Source organism: Enhydra lutris, unplaced genomic scaffold (assembly GCF_002288905.1).
Source record: "Enhydra lutris kenyoni isolate GAN:26980312 unplaced genomic scaffold, ASM228890v2 scaffoldscaffold51, whole genome shotgun sequence".
Lineage (NCBI taxonomy): Eukaryota > Metazoa > Chordata > Mammalia > Carnivora > Mustelidae > Enhydra > Enhydra lutris.
In genome coordinates, this window is record NW_019154135.1 from 3,885,887 (window position 1) to 3,902,053 (window position 16,167).

Sequence of the window (16,167 nt, forward strand, 5' to 3'; positions counted from 1 at the left end):
CGTTTCCGGACCTCAAGATTCAAGGAGCTCAGGCTCACCTTTAAACCTGAGGAAGCTTGGTGAACTTCACCAAGTTCACCAGACCCGGGGAGAGGCGGGAGGGCTGACAGCAGCTCTCACCAGCAGCAAGGATTTATGTGCCACATTGCAAAGGACACGCATTTTAAGGATTTCTCGCTGTGTGAGAAACTATTGGGGCAAAATGGAAAAGGGGGGAAAGTACACCTGATTGTAATTAATGCTGACAGTAATCTCCAGCTTTCCTTCTGCAAACAGCCAGATGGGAAAGCTGAAACTGTTAATAATAGAAGACGTTGCCATCCACGGTTCGTGGAGTCATAACTCTTTAAAGACTGTTTGGATTCCAGCTCTCTCCAGACCGGCCCAGGCCAGATGCTGCTCAGACTCTCCACAGCCATAGGAGAGGAGTCAGAGGAAAGCTGTTGCTCTCAGACCCCCGCCCCGATGAGAAATCTATGCGTGGGAGGCCTGGCGCTGGCGGGAAGAGAGGAAGGCAAGGAAATGGGAAGAAAATGTGGGGTCAGACTGTGGCATGGAAACATCTCCACTCAGAGCCTCCTGGACGGCCCTCGGGGAGGGAGCAGCCCGTGAGCTGTGGGGGGTCCCAGCAGAGATGAGGTTGGAGAAGCACGTTGGAAAAGGATGTCATTCTCCAAGGGCCCGGTCAGATGTGGCCCAGCAGAGGTCAGGGTGGGGCTGGGGGGATGCCTGTAGTGAGTGGGAGCTGGCAGTGCTATTTCAGGCAGGGGACAAAGGCCAGAGGGAGAGAGCTTCTCAGGGAGCAGGGAACAGCCTCGTGTCATCTTCTGTCCCTCCCTGACCGGCCAGACGTCTGTCTGCGTTCTGCCTGCCTGTGCGTCCGCTGGCTGGGGACGGCCTGGCGCAGGGAGGAAAAGGGAAAGGGCAGCAGGGGATGGGTGCCAGCCCCCTCGTGCTCCCTTACGGCCTCAGAGAAAAAGACTAGTGCTGAGGGATTTCGTGGCCAGAGAATTCCTAGGTCAGAGGTTCAGTATCAGGGTCCAAGGTGGCCTCTGGCAGGAGAGGAGGAGTCCTTGGTGAAAGTGCCGTCATGAAAGCTAGAGAGCTCCGTCCCCTTCTGGTCCTTTTCAAGAGCACCCCATGAGCATCCCCAAAGTCCTTCTGACTGGGAAGGAGACACCCACCAGGGGCTGTGAGGTCCTGCGGGAGTTGTGATGTGCAGTCAGGCGGGAAGAGGTGAGCAGGCTCCTTGGAGGGAAGAGGGAGCCCAGCAGATCTGCTCAGAAGGAGGACTGGAGGTTCAACGAGAAGGAGAGGACCTGAAATCGAGCCAGAGAATGAGACTCCCAGGAAGCCAGTGCACACGACAGGGGGCGTGCAGGACGGCCCGGCCAGAGAAGGAAGAAAAGGGAGGGTGTGCTCCTGGCTACAGGCCATGTGCGCAGGGAACCCCCGAAAGATGGAACTCACTAGCAAATGGCTTTCAGAATAGGCATGGCAGGTCTGTGAGGTCAGCGATAGCTGCTGGAGGTTGGACGAGATGTCAAAATCCTTGGTGACCTGCAGGGATTGGCCCGGAACAAGAGAGGAGGCAATAGGAGGGAAAACGTTTCAACAAATGATCCCGACAGCCCACACCACCAAAAGATGGGACTCTTTTTCCACCAGATAACTAGATTAAACAAAACCCCAATGCACCTTTAGTTTATTCCCAGAAATACCTCCTAATAATTTTCGCTGAAAGTTGGGTAGAGATGAGAGAAACATTTGGGAGGTGCTTGGAATGGGGATCAAAGGAATTATGAGTAAAAAGGACATTAAGGACAAAAGATTAGCAAGGTTTTCACTGATCATTTTCAGACAGGATAAAGCTTTCGTCCCCCTCCCCACACCCGCGCCCCAACCCCGCCCCCCAGAATCTCACGGGGAGCAACAAATGGAAAATAGGAGAGTGGACCTGATTTTTCGGTCAGACCCAAGACTCGAGGCCTGGCTGCTTCTTCCTGGCCTATAGAGTGGTCACAAACGTCCCCCACAGAGTGTGATGCCGGGAGGACGGGGTCTGGAAACCACAGCCTTCACCAGCTCTTTCATTTTGAAAGTGAGGGGGCTGAAGCAGCTTTGCCAAGAAAAGGGAAGAGACATAACTTAGAGGCCAACTTGGACCCCGCGCTGGGGAGAACTCCTTGGGACCTCCTAGATATGCTCCCAGCACCTTGGCCCCGGCCTGGGAAAGGCAGAGGTCTGTGCCCTCCGCATGGGTGCTGGGACCGCAGGGAGGAACCGGCACAAACTTGCCTCATGGGTTTGTAGATCCTTCCATTAAAGGTGATTTCCACATACCGCAATCCCAGCCCAGGCCTCCCATGCAAAACTGGCCCCACAGCAGCTCTGCCTGCGACGAGCGTGCAGGGGGCACGTGGTGAAGCCCCACCGGGCCCTGCGCCCACCTGTGCCTGCGGACGCAGCCTTCTGAGCCAGGGCCCCATAACCCGGGTAATTACAGAGCCCGGGCCCACTCAGGGGAATTAGATGAAGCAACAAGCTATTATTTCCCTCGTTTGCCGAAATAATAATATGTGGTCCCTCCATAGCACCTTTCATCAGGAGACTTCAAGGTACTTCCCAGGCACTACTGGATTGTAAACTCTTTTACCGCGGATTTGCAATAAAAAAAAATGAAGAATAAAGGAGGAGTGTCTTGTCAAGGAGCCGGTCTTAGCCCAACAGCAGGAGCGCGGCTGCCTCGAGGAGAAGGGTCTGGTTCCGCTCCCCCAGACAAAGGGCAAGGCTGGGGCTGCCCCAGGCCGCGTGGGCACAGACGGGAGGGACGAATGCAAACAGCAGTGCTGGGAATTGCTAGAAAGACTTAGCCTGTGCCCCGTGCCACCTCGGGTCAGCACCACCAGGCTCTGGGCGTGCAGAACGGAGGCCGAGGGAAACAGGAGAAGGTCCAGGGTGTTTAAACAATTTTGCTGAGTTCAGAAAAGGCCCCAGAGGAGAGGAGATGACTCAGGCCAATAAACGAGTGGTTTGATAAAGGAGCCCATGGGGACAAACTAGGAAACTGCAGGCTGGTCCGTTTGACATGAATTGTGGACCACTTTGAACTTGTTTTAAGAGTCAAAGAGGAGAACATTTGGTCAGATACAGATTGGCTGGGGTGACTGGGGCGTCTTCAGGAAGGAAGGGGCATTGGATTTCAGGAACTAAGAAAATTCTTTATAGATCCGGCAGGTCTGGTGGACAGAGGGAGCAAAGCCTTATGCCTGGAAACCCACCTCCTCGAGGCAGGCAGGCAGCACCCACAGAACAGACGGACTGAGTAAAGTTGTGATGAGACACGAAGACAAGTAAAACAAACAGGAAGGATTTTAAAGATCTCGGTACCACGCACACTCTGCTAACCTTTGCCATCAGTCCACTCCCAGAGCAGAGCGACACGGCCCTTTCTCCACAGCTGCCATTTCCCAAGATGTGTCCCTCAGAACTGTGGGCGACGGCCTTTGAGAACTGTTCCATATTGAAGTAAATCTCCAAAATACCACAGACCGCTTGAATCCCCTCTGGAAGATCAACAATGCATATTAGCTTAGTAAAGGCCCTGACAAGTTCTTTAGGAAACCAACATTTTCGATTGTCTTCACCCCTGTGTTCCCAACTCCTAACTGGGACAGCTTTTCCTTCTGCAGGCACTTGTGACTGTCCCACAGAACGGCCGGTCCGCAGAGTGCTCCCGGCAAGCCCCGGGATGAGAAGATGACGAGCTGGCCCAGAGTTCTCTCCTCCACGATGTCAGAAGTGCAGAGGATGCTGCTTGAGGCGCCCTGGGACCAGGTGGACTCCCAGGGCAGGTGGAGGACGCGGGGCTCTGGGAGGAGCCCCACTCAGTAGCACAGGGGAGGGGCTCAAGGCTCCCCTTGGGACAGCCGACCAATCAAGAAGACTAGAGAGCCGAGCAAAGCCAGGTGTAAGCTGAGCAGGGACAAGCACACGGGTCCCTCGGGCAGCCGGGCAGGCAGCAGCCACCTGCTAGAAGAGTCGGGCGGGATTGTCACTGCCTGGAAGAGTAAGGGTGAGAGTCACCAGAGAGTCACCAGCTGATGCTTGTTTATGCTCTTAGAAACCCTCTGCAGCACTAGGTGTGCATGAAACTCGCTGAAGTCTTACAAGAAGGCCATGCCGTCAATCCTAGTGATACATCTTGGAGAAGTCAAGTAATTTGCCTGAGGCTCCACAGAGAGCAAACTGTTGGAGTTCAAGTTTGAAACAAACCATCTGTCTTGAAAGCCTTCCCTTTCAACCTCTATGCCAGGGGTTGGCAAACCCGGGCCCGTGGGCCAGGTCCAGATCACGGCTTGTTCTTATAATGAGCATTTTATTGGAATACACCTAAACTCATTCATTTACCTACTGCCTGGGTCGCTGCTGGGTGGTGGGGCAAGGTGGTCTGTGACTTGGAATGTCATGACTGTTGCTCCTTTAAATGCCTGTTGATTGTTCACAACGTGCCTGGCGGGGCAGGCCCCACAGCCAAGAGAGCCCAGGTGTGTTGCAGAATATGTTAATTCTGAGTCACACTGGCTTTCTGCAGGTATTTTCTGTGATCCCGTCAGGACTGCTGAGAACTTGAAGTTGCCCTGGCCTGTTCTTGATTCCCTAACTGGCCCCAATGCAGCCTGCACTTGGGCCTTGCAGCAGCCTTGGCCCCAAGGAGCCAGGAAAGACGGGCTGAGGTGGGGGGGCAGAGGGGGGTCTTGGCTCGGCTCCCTGGTTGGAGCTACGAGCCCTGAGTTTGTGACCTTGGGGGAGCAGACTAATGATGAGGGCCCCATAGCACAGCAGGCAGGGTGCTGCGGATTAGCCCCAGGGGTAATGAGCCTTGTGTTAGACTGAGTGAGCTCTCAGTTTTGAAATCATTCTGTCCCACGTCCTCTTGGCCCCCTGGGAGAGTCTTAGAGGCAGGAGCCTGGGCAGAGGCTGGGAAAACAGGGGAAACGTTTCCTTCTTTCTCTGGCCCTCACTCTTCAAGCCAGGCTAACTTCCACAGATCGTGTTCATGGGTCTAGTTTGGGACTCAAGAATCAGCATGTCTAACACATACTTTCTCCAGCAAATCTTACTGTGTTGGTTCTTGGACCACACTTTGGTGTGGAGGCTGGAACTCTGACCTGAGCTAGCTGGTCATCTGGTCTCTCTGGTACTCTTCCGCCCGAGCTGGCTTGGCCTTGTTCTCCTGTCCAGGAGCCTGTTCCAGGGGTGGCCTGGCTGGAGAGCTCCCTCTGGCCTCTGACATGCTCTGACCCCTTTGAGTCTCAGTGCTTGAACCAGGGAACTCCAGATACCTAAGACTTGATGTGCGATGTGTGTTAGCATCCTCTGTCCCTGCCAACACAAATTCTTAGCTTCAGACCCTGCTTGGTGAGAGGCTATTTCCAGGTTGCTCTAGTCCCCCTGTGTCCTATGAAAGTCAGTGGATCCAGGTAAGTACATTAGAGTCTAATCTTCTCTGAATGCCCTCTCATTCCTCCCACCTGCCACCCATTGGGCAGCGGGCGAGATCCTGGTCATTTTCAACCCTTAACTGGAAAAAGACTCCACTCCCATCCATCAAGGGACAGATGAAGAACTAGGAGTTGCCCCTTACTCTGTGGCCCAGGCCTCACCAGCTCTGCCCCTGTGTTCTCTCCTGGAGGAAAGTAGGGCAGCAAGATTCTTCCCCAAGTGGTGACAGTTTCTCGGCCAACTGTTGTGACATGAAGGTGTCTCTTCCAGGGACTCTGGCCAGTGGCAAGTCTCCCCTTCTGTGGAGCTGTTGTGGGAATTCTGGTGGCCCCAGGGTACAGATGACTCCACTGCCATGGTGTCCCCACAGACATCCCCTTGTGATCCACACTGAAGCACGTTGACAGTTGCCAGGCTAGTGCTGAGAAGGGATGGGAGGGCCCGCAGGATACTGCTTTTCTGTGTACCTCTACCCTCTTAGAGAGCTTCTAGGACATTCCAAGCAACACCAGACTTCCTTCAAAATGCAAGTATGCTTCAGTTCATGGAGACACGTAGCAGCTCACTCATGGTCACTTTGGAGGTAGAAATGGGAGATTATTAAGTTAGGATGTATAATGCATGTTCCATTGCAACAGTTACATGTGGTTTTTTTCTTTTCTTTTCTTTTTAAATATATGACTTTCCATCTGGCACAAATTAAAATCAGACACTAATAGTCCCATTCAGATGGTCTCTCAGCTCCTTCCTTGCAGGAACCCTACAATATCCGAAGTCAGGTTTTTCTCGGTGACTGTCATCTTCATTGTCCCTTTGGATGCTGCAACCAGCTCATAAAAAGGCGAGCAGAAGAGCTGACCATTATATTGTTCAACTCCTAGGAAGGGTTGAGAAACGAGCAAAAGAGCATGAGGCTTGGCCCAGCCAGAGCCCATGTTGATTCAGCAGCATCTCAAGCCACCATTCATTCTTTCTTGTACCTCTGGGACGAATCCTCAGGACAGACCCCTCTGTGTTCTTGCTCTCCTTCTCCCTCAAGCACACGCTCTGAGGTGACCATTGGCCTCACCAGGCATGTGGTGTCCATCATGCTCTTCCCTGGGGCCCAGGGCACTTTGCTCCCACCGGGGACTCTAGCCATCCTGTGGTCAGGGAAGGAACACGGCCCGCAAGTCCGCGGTGTGGCTGGGACCCAGGCAAGCAGACAGGCTGACCAAGTTACTACGTCCCATACTCTTCAGTTCCCTCATTTCAAAAATGGAAATATTGGTAGGAATAGAAAATGAAGGAATATAGATGAAGTGGCTTCCCTGGACCATTTGAGTCGGTGAATGAAAAACCTAACCTGTTATCTTGGACGCTCATGTTGCGACGATCTACTCAGACCTTGTGTCTGCTTCCATGCTGCCTCTGGTCTGCTCTGACCGGTCTAAGCTTGTCCCCATCCTAATGCATTCAATGAACAAATTCATTCCTTTCTCAAATATTTCTTAAACATCTGTTAAGTACAGGTCTCTAGGCTAAATACAGAAAATACAGCTATTGCAAGGAAAATGAGGCCCTGTTCCTGTCTTTGGGGAGTACACGGGCCAGCGACTTCTGACTGGGGGCTTGCTCTCTCTGGACCTCAGCAGTCAGCCCCTCCCCCCATCACCCTCCCCCTTCCGCCACTAGAATGTTCTAGAATGAATCTCTATCTCTCATCTGTATGTGTGGCACAAGGACATGTCTGCAAGCCAGCTCTGACCGTCTCTATCTGATCTCTCTCTGTTTAAGAAAGGAAAGCAAGAATGATAACAATAGCGAACTCCAGTGCCCTCACCATGGGCCAGGTACTATCTGAAGCATTTTGCATCAGTAATGCCTTTTCTTCTTTTAGCTACCCATTGAGGTAGGTACTATCTTTGCAATAAAGGACCAGAAGTGTAGATAGGTTACCTCGCCTAAGGACCTATGCTGATCTGCTGGGAGAACCAGGATTTGGAAACAAGCAGTCAGAGGAACAGTCACAGAGCCTGTTAAGTTAAGAAACAGTCACGGACCCTGTGTCTTAAACTTCACTCTGCAACCTCTCATCAGCACGGGGCACTCCTTCTTAGACAAAGGTCTCTTCCGGGAGTCCCTCTGTGTTTTCCTCAGCAGCCGGGGTTGGTTTGACCAACTGCTGCTTTGGTTAATTCTTCTATGTTGAGAAACGCCATGAAAGATGAAGTCTTCCTCTAAGTCAACGGAAAGAGTCAAGATCATAGAATCAGTGTTCCATTTTTGTCTAACAATTTTTTTAATTTTACTTTTACATGGGCCGTCTCCACGGTAAAGCAAGATGAGGGGGCAGAGTTTCTTTCATGATGTTGTTCAGTTGACATTCCTTCTCCCTGTTCCCATTAAAATCCCTCTGAAGATGAACTTCCCAGAGAAGATGGCAGCCAGTTAGGGTCATGTTATTTGTCTTCCCAAATTCTCATTGAAATAATATGGAAATTGAGTGAGAGATAAAAGCTTCCACGGTATTGGAAATTAGGAAAACAGACTAATGATTTGCTAGATGCCGGGGGGTATTTCTACCAACTAAGGCTTAGATGGTGCCCGAGGTAGACAAGCCGGATCAAGCAGAAAGACATTGAGAAATTTCCACCCCATCTTACTGAGTTATTATGTATCCTCGAATTCTGGAGAGGGCGCCAATTAAATAATGAAACAACTGCTTTCTGTCTTAGCTAAGGTCATTTTATCTGACCAAACTCTATCATTGGCACTTCTTTTTTGATAGCCCACTTGGGGAGTACCATTAGTAATACAAGAGGGTCAGGTCAGAAATAGTCAGTTCAGGTATGGGACAGAGAATCATAAAGGAGGGGACAGGAAAACAGTGAGAACATGCTGTAGGAATTGCAGTCCAAGCTTGCCTCTGAGAAGGAAAGACCTACAGGCTCTCAAAGTATCTAGGAATAAGTCGTGTTTCCTGGTATATGATCACTGACTTTTAAAGGCTGTACATTTCATTGGAGTTCTACAGTAAAGCAACCTTCCAGTTTGGGAGCTGGGAAGAAGGTCCTGATGGTGTTCTTATGGTTCCTATTGGAACCAGGTGACTCCCTGCATTTGTAAATATCGGCAAACGTCAGGCACTGAGAGCTGCCCTCTGATCCTTCAGGAAGGAGTAAACGGGAAAAAAATTCCTCATAGGGCAAATGGAAAAATAAAAGAAATGTATCATTAATGTCAAGTTGCAGAAGGTAGATGGAATTCTGAATCAGGATCCAGTACAGGAAAAGTTTATCAGGTCAATCACCTGTACGCTCATTCTGTAAAATACTCGAAGATGTATGGCAACTGACCCATAAATGAATTGAAATTAAATAGCTAAAAGCAGGCGAGTAGTGGTATGATGGGAACTAGGTAAATACTGAGTTAAGTCTAAATGACTGTTGTCATTGTGATTAGAAAATTGAATGGAAATGTTAATAAAAAGAGAGAATATAAATAAACGTACGTAACAATGATACTTGTAAGAACCACCATAATCGTCAGAGTCATGCTCTATTCCAGGGGAACCAGGAAGACGGCAAATGGGATGGACAGTAAAACAATGTATATTTCACCATCTTATTTATTAAGTGCCAAGGTTCAGCAATTCTCTCCTTTTCTGAGAAAAGAACTTACACCGGAGCATTTTAAAATTTACACTTGAATTAGCCACCAGTATAACTAAAACCAGAATATGCATCTTGAAAATTATCAGATTGGAAAATGATTAGAAAACGTTTCTCACCTAGGAAGAAACTGGGAAACAAAAGGGAAGCAGTCATGAATTAATTACAACCCAAAGAAAGCATGAAAGGAGACAATGGAAGAAATACTCCGCATTATTAAGTACAATGAATGTAAGCAGATTATGTTCAAATATAGACACAGTTCCAGGAGGCATCATGAGGAAAAGGAAATAGAGATACATAAAAATAAAAATAAAACAGAAGTGGAGAACTTTTGGGGGGCGTGCTTAGACAATATCCCAAGTTTTGAGGAAGCGATTTGTTCCATCGCCACAACATAACATCTGTTTTCCTTTCTTACTCAGTTAATGGGGACAGTCAAAAATCAAGATTGAACACCATTTTCTTTGATGCTCACAATATTCTGTACCCCGGAAATTAGGCTGATGAAACTTGGCGTAGGAAGGATTTCCAGCCTTCTTCATGTCTTGTCAAGTGAAACCCGACTTTTATTGCCCATGACTGAGGGTAAATGGGTTCTCCTGGTCCCATTTACCATTTTATAAGTCCGTTCTTGGATAATGGCATGGTGAATTGTTCAAGATCAAACCTTGGTATTGTGATTAAAACTAGACTCACATTAGAGCAATTATACGGTTATTTGCACCTATGATGTAATCAGCTTAGACAAAAAGTCTTACACAAGTCGACATGTCAGTCATTATTCATATTATTGTGGTATGCAGCGAATTCTGCAATTTTTTCTATTCCATATATCCCATATATAATTCTGTCTCATTCAACATAATCCTTGCAGGCTGAGCCCATCCTGATGGGAGCTGAATGTCCCAGTGGTTGATTTAGGTAACGTGAGAGTGTTTGTTGTCATCGTCATTTTAACAGAACCAATCTCATTTTTTAAATGACTGTTGGTGTTCCGAAGTGGATGTCTGTGTGCAAATATTGGAAACACAGGCCCAGAGCCTGTGTGCTGTGTGCTGTGTGCTGCCTGAGAGCACCCGTGAGGGGAAGTGGTAAGCTTTGCAGCAGTGGTCCCCTGGAACCATTAGGAATGGAATTCATATGTCTGAGGAGGGTGGCTGAGAAAGTATGGTAGGAGCATCTTACAGTGGAGGGAGGGACGGAACTGGGGAAGAGTCTGGGGACAGTCAGACACAGGCCAGACGCTGGACATCTTTTGAGGATGGCAAGGCTCAGGCTGGAGGTAGGTGTGTCCGCAAAATCGTTGACACAAGCAGAGCTGGGTGAAATGGAGTTTAGAAAATTATGCATAGTTTCGATGATCAGAGCACAAACCAGCAAGAAGTGAGGTCAAGAAGGAGGTGAGAAAGGATAAATAACAAGAATTCGCTCATTTGCTTGTCCGTTGTTCTGTGGGGAGTAGGGCGTTCTTGATGAAAGGGATCTAATCAGACCGGGTTTTAGAAAGACCTTGTTGGGGGTGGGGTGTGGAGAATGGAGAGATGGGAGACGGGATGGCTGGGGAGAGAAGCAGGGGCTGCCATGATGAGCTTCTGAACCCAGGCTCTCTTCCCTGCGAGCACACACACAGCAGGCTTCCTAATCCTCTCGCCGACTGGGTCAGAGCGTGATGTGCCATTGGGTGAACTCCCTTGAATGGCAAAATCAGCAGTGTCAAACTGAAAAGTTCCAGAATGGTTCTTTCTGCCCTCTCTGCTCACACTGCCACTACATTTCCAACAAGGGGTTGACCAGTAGCTACTGACACCTGATCTTAGCCCAAAGATCAAGAAGCGATGACCAGTAGCTACTTAAAAACGTGTTTCTCCAACCTCGATTCCTGGGACTCTCTTCCTTAATCAGTCTGCTCTAGAAGGTTCAGGAGCTGGTGAAGCTCTTTGTCTGCCCTAGGCTTTCACCTGCCGTGTCCTCTCCCCATGGTCTGGATAAATGTTCTGGATGAACGGTTACCTCCTACAGAAGCTATCCCCGAAACCTTTTCCAGCATATGCACCATCCCCCTTTATTCTCCATTCCCATGCCACGTTCCTTCCCTCATGCCACTTGCCATAATTGGAAAACATGATTTACATGGTTTTAAATGTAATTATTATTCTCTTCTCCCCAAACTAAACTATACAAGGGCAAGGCATATATCTGTTTTATGTGCTTGTGACTACTCAGCACTTTTCCATAGATCCTCATTGTTTGGAAGTTCTTAAATGTGAAGTTAAATATACTGTCTAGTGTTTGGATCTGCTTTTTGTTATCTGCTTCAAGACAGATCAAAGACCATGCAGGGGGCTCTGGGCTTCTGGCCACTGAGGAGAGACCACTGGGCAGCCGTGAGCTCTCCCCTGGCCCCTTCAGTCTCTTGAGGATCAGCAGGCAATGACTGGAACCCACATGTACTCTGTAAGCAGGTCTTGCTAATTGAGATGAGATTTTTGTCCCTCGGTAATAGAACTTGTCCTTAAAATGATGCTAAATTGTGAATTGCATAAGACTGATGATTCAGAGGCCTGTACCCCTGAAGCAAATAATACATTATATGTTAATTTAAAAAAAAAACAACACGATGCTAAGTTTCATAAGGGAGAAGATTCTGGTTTTTTACTTCCCAATTCTCTCTCTGAGGACATAGCCAGTGTGGAATAGTTAGAATAATGAGGATGAATACTACACTGTTTAATTATAGCCCAATAAAAATATAAATAAGATTATCAGTCATTTATAATTACCTCTTGATCTGATTCTTCCGGGGAGGAAGAAGAGAACTGTGTTCTCTTTGGAGGTAAATTAACTCTTTCCGGCTCCGTATTGCGATAGAACTGTAATTTTCCAAGCACAGCGCTTGAAGCAAAACAGTTCAATTATAATCCAAACTGCAAGCAATTTACTTACTGGTAGGATCAGTGCTCTGAGTTCCTACTTAGGAGGAGGCAAACATCAGATGATGCTCGTGTCTGTTCTAACCGCCTGTGGCCGACATCACTGGAGCAGGGTTGAGACTTGTTTAGGGTTCAAATTCTCTCCTCCGGGAGGACTGAGCCATTAGGACAGAACAGCGCATCAGGGAACGGCCCCACACTGCTTGCTTGCTAATGGCCTGGAACCTGCAGCGGAGAGGACCCGGGGTGCAGAACTGGTCCTTGTGTTCCTTCCGTCCGAACTTTTGGGGCCTTGGAGAGTGTGGCGTGGCACTCTGAGAGTGTGGCTCAGTGCTCCCGTGGTCACGGCCAAGCCTGCATCTCCCTGGATGCCAGCCCGGATGGGTCCCGGGAGACAAGTGCTGTCAATTCCACAGGGTGACAGGAGGGCTGGGGGGCACGGGCCATTTGGCAAAAATATGACACACATCAGAAAAACGGCTTCAAATTCTGCAAGGTTTTGGGCTGGGGACCTAGAGGGCCTTGATGTAGTGTTTCCTGTCGGCGTGCTGTGACACGGCCTCTAACTGGGGGAAATGTGAGGCCGGCCCCCTGGAAAAAGGTCAGTTCTCACGGGGCCCAGGAGCCCATCTGGGCAGAAAACTCAGCCTCCCTGAGAATTGACCTCTGGCCTGGCTGGGGAGGACGTTGGATAGCTTCCTCCAGTTCTGTTTGAATTCTTAGAACTTCGGCAGAAAAGTCAGATCGCACAGCACAGTGACGGAAAGCAATGCAGTCACACTGGCTTAGGGACGCTGAGAGGCAGCTCTGGCAGGCTCTCAGCTCCGGGAGGGTTTCACCCAGCTCACCCTGCAGCAGGGTGGCTGGTCAAGGAACGCCCCCCCCCCCACAACTTCTCCAAAAGGCCCCAACTAGTCGGAGGTATGGGAGCTGAAGGTGGGGGGGGTTGGGCGAGGGGTGGGGTGAGCCCATGGCCCCCAGGGCTCCTCCTTGTGGTCTAGCGAGCCATCTCTGTGGAGCTTGCTGCCTCCTGAAGCAGTCGGGGCCTCACTGCGCAGCCTTGTATGGCTTCCATCCTCTCCAGCTCCTGGCTTCTCCCTGGCATCTTATGACTAGGTGGGAGAGGGGTCGGGGGCTTGCACTTCCTTATTCATTTGGGGTGGGGGATAAAAATGGCACAGGGCTGTTCCTAAAGCGGGGGGAGGAGACAGAACTAGCACCAGGAATAACATGCAGGTGTTTGCCCACTTACTCTCGGATCCCTTCTGAACAGCCGACACTTCTCTCTGGCTTCCTCAGCTTGTTAAGGCCCCTCAACCTGGCCAGGGATCTATTTCAGCTCCTTATTTACACAGCAAGTATCTGGTCCTCGGGGAGGATCTGCGAGCACATTCCTCTGGGTGGCTTTTCACCAGGCAGGGGGAGGAGCTGAGGACTCCTGCACGTGCGTCCAGGGTCCCGACCGGGGACTCACTCCTCTCTCCCATGGGTTCAACGGAGGCTGAAAATATCATGGGGTGGGGGGAGGCTATCCATACATGTTTGTGCCTCTGGCTTTCCAGACTTTCCTCTCTCTGGAGCATGAAATCCAGGCAGGCAGTCAGCAATCCCCTCTCTCACTGGCATCGATTAAATTCCCTTAGGTGTCAGACCCGGAGGAAAAAATTGTGGCAAAATGGCAGACACTTTACTTGTAAGTACTAGCATTTTTAGCGCCCCCCCCCCCCATTCTCTGCAGACAGAGTGCACAAACCAGAGTAAACTTTTCTTGAAAGTAAAGCTAGGACAGGACAGTGAACTTCGTCCTCAGTTTTATGGGCGAACAGGAGGCAGAGATGGCTAATTCTCCCACCTCGGTCTTCTGGGCAGAATTCCAGCCATAGTCTACCAAGGCCATGGACCCCTACAACTGGGCGTGGCCCCCTGCCTACGTCCTGGCCAGTGAGACCTAAACAGAGGCCTACTCCAGAAGCTTCCTAAGGGAGTAGATGACTGGGGAACACCCTTTCTGCCAGGTGAGCTTTCCTTCTTCTTCGAGCCTGCAGGAGGGACCCAAGGGCTGAGGTGACAACGTCTATCTTGGGCCACTGAGCCTGGCAAACACATTTAGGTTGATAAAGCTGAACACAGGTGTCGAGGCCCCTGAAGACCACCAAACCAGACCTTCCTTTGGACTTTTGCATGAGACTGAAATAAATAATGTCTGTCTTATTTAAGCCACGGATTTTTTAAAAAGTGTGTCATCTTTATTTTGTATGCTGCCTGGCCCTTTAAGAGACTCAGGTGCCCGTGGGAGCTCCTTCTGTTGGGATATTGACCGCATCTCATTACAACTGAACTGAATCATTTTACTGCAGCCTAAGGGAGTTAGCCAGGCTGTTCTGTTGCCAGTGACCGTCCACTGATTCTACACAAGCTGCAAATAACCTTGTGGCTGTTCCTCGTTGGGCTTTGTCACCTCCCAATCCAGGCCGACCAGGAAGGCTAGCTTTCTTCAGAAGTGCTCACCAGAGGTATCCGTTCCCTTTCTGCCTCTCATTTTCCATTTGACTCTTGACTAACTTTGTAAACATTTCTTCTGCCTTTCTTGCCCCAAACTAGGCACAAATGATCATTTGTATATCTCAGTATTGCTGGCAAGAAGAATAAATAAGGGGCGCCTGGGTGGCTCAGTGGGTTAAGTCGCTGCCTTCGGCTCAGGTCATGATCTCAGGGTCCTGGGATCGAGTCCCGCATCGGGCTGTCTGCTTGGCAGGGAGCCTGCTTCCCTCTCTTTCTCTTCTCTCTGCCTGCCTCTCTGTCTACTTGTGATCTCTCTCTGTCAAATAAATAAATACATAAATCTTTAAAAAAAAAAAGAAGAATAAATAAGGCACCAACCATTAATTCAAAAGCCATGTTCATAGATTTGGTAACGGAGATGGAATATTCCGCTAACGATGGATGTTTTTTCCATGACCACGGGAGTCTAGCTCAGGGGTCAGCAAATTTCTGTAAAGAGCTCAGATTGGAGATATTTTAGGCTTTGCAGGTCATGTGTTCTCAGACACAGCAACTACTTAGTTTTGCCATTGTAGCATGAGACAAGTCAGAGACCTATACGTAAAAAAATGAGTCTGGCTGTGTGCCAACCCTACTTGTGAAAACAGCTTACAGGACTGGATTTGGTCCACAGACTGTGGTGCGGAACCCCCGATCTGCAGGGGAGATTCTAAAGCAAGGAGCGCAGTGAATATCAGTGATTGAGGAAAAACACTGCTGTAGTGGCGGACGGAGGGTGTGCACTGGGGCTGTGATGCTGTGGGACCGTCCGCGTCGTTCTGTGGGACGACGGGGATGCTCTGCAGTTCTGGAACTTTCGGACTGTTGGCTGCTGTTGCGCTTCAGCAGGGCGGAGCAGCGACTCCAAGTGGGCAACTAAAGATTTTTGGAAGCAGACAGTGATGAAGTTTTTCTTTCTCCCCTCACGGTAAGAGTAAGAGCTTCTGCAAATAGAACTATGACTCTGCAAACAGGCACTCTCTGTTCTCCGTGTGTCATATGAATCTGGGGCTCAAAAATGATCACTGCATAAGACCTTCACGGGCATGGCCTCTGCCAATCCCACTGGGTTCCGTGCAGCCTCCCCCCGCCCCAACTCGTTGGAAATACAATGAATACAAAGAAATCTGGCAAGTTGTGTGCCAAGTTCAGGCTGAATAAGATTTAACAGCAGAAGCGCGGGGTGTTCTACGCAAGGGAGGCATTGTTACACACTACCTATGAGACTAATGATGGACTAATTGAATTTAAATTAAAAAAAAAGAAGATTTAAGAGGGGGCAGGGTGGGGGACTGCAGCTGGAGCAGTGCAGAAAGCCAGATCAGGTGGAGAGTAGAACGCAAAACAACAGGGAGAAGCTGGAGAGGATGTTCTATGAGAAATTAACACGCGGGCAAGGACAAGACCTCTCGAACAAAACCGAGTGGCAAAAAGGTATCCTTTTTGCCTGGAACCTTGTTGGTTCCAGCCAAGTCACAGAGCTGCGGCTCAGGAGTTGGGAAGCCAGACGTTAGGGGTCTCGGGCAAACCAGGGA

The 16,167-nt window shown here is 49.6% G+C and overlaps 1 pseudogene; it reads right to left on the reverse strand.

Annotated features, from left to right (window-relative positions):
* The window catches only part of LOC111157004, a 67,024-nt pseudogene extending 57,321 nt beyond the window's left edge, over window positions 1-9,703 (reverse strand).
* Window positions 9,704-16,167: the final 6,464 nt, after the last annotated feature.